Here is a 3,093-nt window from a genome sequence, read left to right as displayed (position 1 = left end):
TCACATGAGATTCTAGTGCAACTATTGAGAATTAAATTGGATTCGACTTGATAAGGAACCAAGGACGACTTTGGATTGGAAAAAAGAAGGTCCTGAGAATTAAGACAGAGTAAGTGGTAAAAGCTTTGTGAAGGAAATCATTCAGTAGAAAATTATGTGGGAGAAAGAGAATCGGATGAGAGAGATTTACCCGAAGCTATTGTTGGAGTATGGTTGATTTAGTTGGTTGCTGGAATTTCGGGGACGAAATTCTATAAGGAGGGGAGATTGTCACAGCCCGTTCCAAAATATTACATTCGTGGCTGTGAATGGACGAAATTGCCCTTAAGAAATACTAAGTATGTGAAGCTCAAGTTGATAATTATCTAGGTTCCTAAGTTTTGAAAATAAAATGGAATTTAATAAGGATGGAACTTAGATTTTTAGGTTAAAATTTTGTGGTTTAGAGTTGGGGATTGGAAAAGGACCACGTGGGATCCCCATTCCTTATTTCCCTCCCCATTTCCCGTATACTGTCCTTCATACTCTCTCTCTCTTCCTCAGACCTCACTCTCTCTCTCTCACCCTCTCGAACACACGGGCAACCATCAAAACCACCTAAAACTATTACCAACGCCGGATTTAAAACCACCAATGCACTCCTGAGGACTCCACGATCACGTAGGTACCAGTTTAAGGTAAGTTTCACTTCGAAAACCCTAGTTTCTAAAGTTGCCGTGAATGTGTACTGTTCATGAGCTTTGAATTGGTTGATTTTTAGGACAATCCAAGCTCATAGTGAGCTTAGTGAGGTCCCAAGGAAGCTCGGAGTGCTTCGTTGGAAGGATTTGGACGTCGGGATCACGAGGGTTAAGTTTGGCCGGTTTTGCTTGGATTTTTCCGGTGAGATTTAGTTGTTTTTGAAGCTTAAAAGTAGTATATTGTGATTCTACATGTTGAGGGCTTTAAATTGATATATTATACGAAGAAAATGGTTGAGAAACGAAGGAGAACGAAGCATTTGAAAATTCCCCAGTTTTCCGGCCACCGGAAAAACCAGTCCGGCGAACCCGCGAGGAAGAAGGTGCGCGTGGGCGCGCGTGGACCCGTGCCTTCCTTGGCGCGTGGGGGCGCGTGCTACAGTAAAAAATTATTTTAAAAATATGTCGACGTCCGTGACGTCGAGTAGATCACTGTGGTATATTCATATACCCAAGTTGAGCACCGTATGAGAAAGTTATTAAGGATTGTTGGTTAGGTGTTCGAATAACGTTTTATAGTTTTCGCATTAGGTGAAAATGTGAATTGATGATCCGACCGTTGGATGGTAATGAAATTTTAGGATGTTATCCTAGAGATATATTGTGGACCTCTGGAAGTTATGGATTTAAAATCTGAGTGGTGGATCTTCCGGATTGAACTACGTAGTGACGTATTTTATATAAGTTATATATTCTATCGATATGAATTCTGAGGTTGGAATTGATTATTGTTTTAGGCGCCGATCGTCATGACGCCTTGGCGTATTGTGCTAGGGAGTTGTAGGGCGAACTCCAGGTGAGTGGGCAGTTTTGTTTTCCGTATATATATATACTTGACGTTTTCCCAGAAATTGAAATTGAAGGAAAGTATGCTTTAAATGCAATGTATAAAATTATATGAAAAGTATATTGAAATGTGAATTGAGATGCCATGCATAAAAGTATATGAAAAGTATATAGAAATGTGAATCGAATTGCCATGCATGAAATGATATGAAAAGTATGAAATTGAGATATGATGCATATGAATGAATGGTGCGGCGGACGCACAAGTGAGTATCAGGTGAGTATTTAAATACTGATATGATGATGTTAATGTATATTGAGCTCAAATCCTGCACCATGGTTTAGTGCTTATAGTATTCACCGCATCGCACGCTCGTCTTGGATCCAAGTAGATGCTAGTCGTACAGTCCACGCGGAGTGGGTACGACAGGCCAGTCGCGAGAGTGTTAGTGAGATTCCGACTGGTGGGTGACCTTAGATTATGTGCACAGATGATTGATGAGAAAGCACTAGAGCGTAACTTGTGTGCAGAAGGCCGAACAGATCACGCGGAGTGACTCCGGCAGAGCGTGAGAGTGATAGATTTTGAGCTCTAGGTTCAACCGGGCTAATAGAGGGCCTCCGGTTGATTACTTTATTGCACCTGATATGATTTATGTTGATGCATTCATACCTTATTACTGTTGAGATGATGTGGCATGGCATAATTAATATGAGAAATGTTGAGATGATTTGGCATGGCATAATTATGATGAAAATGTTGAGTTAATGACTTGAAGTCTTGAGAATATATATGTATATTTATATTTTACATTTCTGGGAAAGTATACGGGTTTTACGGAGAGGGGTTACAACGTTTTGAGAAATGTTTGGATTTGGAAAAGAATGGTTTTACTGACCCACTCAATTTTGGTTTTGCGCCCCTCCAGGTTCAGGAATCACAAAGGTGTGGTGACTACGAGGAATTTGACGGTGTTCTGACAGATTGGACAAAATTAGGACTCACCTTCGGGTGTATCAACTTATAAATTGTATCTTAAAGCTTCCGTATTGTGCAAATGGTTACGTCACTCTCACGTGACGGCCAGCATGCCCTCCTTCGGGACGGGGTGTGTCAAAGGACCTCGATCAAATTATTTAAACAAACAAGGTTTTATTCTAAAAATTAGGTTGATAAGGGACCAGAACCAAAATGACCCAATATCAAATGACAGAATTTAACATGGTATGTGAGAAGTAAAATAAGTGTGAAAAAAACCACCATAATAAAACTATTAGAGACCAATAAAAAGCAAGTTTTGACTTGAAGAAGATTGATGATAAACTACGTACGTAACTTCCATGGCTAAGGTTGTATTCTAACACAAATTTATGTACGTAATACTACGTTGTTTATCAAGCAAATCCAATAATTCTATTCATTTCAGTACTGCGTGAATTCGTGAAATTAGCCAACTCCAAACAAATGAAGAATTTGCTTCCCTTACGAGAGTTAAAATATAAAGAAACAAATAACTGTGTGTGTGTATAGAACTACTTATTAATAGAATTTTTTCTGTCAATTAAA

At 39.3% G+C, this 3,093-nt stretch overlaps 1 long non-coding RNA gene across 2 annotated transcripts; it reads left to right on the top strand.

Moving 5' to 3' along the window:
* The first annotated feature begins 638 nt into the window (after positions 1 to 638).
* Positions 639 to 2,576, top strand: LOC139189070 (uncharacterized). 2 transcript variants are annotated; one of them, XR_011572572.1, is made up of 4 exons: positions 639 to 677; positions 761 to 882; positions 1,478 to 1,536; positions 2,456 to 2,576. It is a non-coding gene; the product is annotated as an uncharacterized lncRNA (long non-coding RNA). The 2 variants fall into 2 exon arrangements; XR_011572571.1 differs by having other exon boundaries at positions 761 to 1,536.
* The last annotated feature ends 517 nt before the right edge of the window (positions 2,577 to 3,093 follow it).

This window comes from Malus domestica, chromosome 10, assembly GCF_042453785.1.
Source record: "Malus domestica chromosome 10, GDT2T_hap1".
NCBI lineage: Eukaryota > Viridiplantae > Streptophyta > Magnoliopsida > Rosales > Rosaceae > Malus > Malus domestica.
Note: the sequence above shows the minus strand (reverse complement) of the source record. Positions and strands in the feature narration are given on the sequence as shown.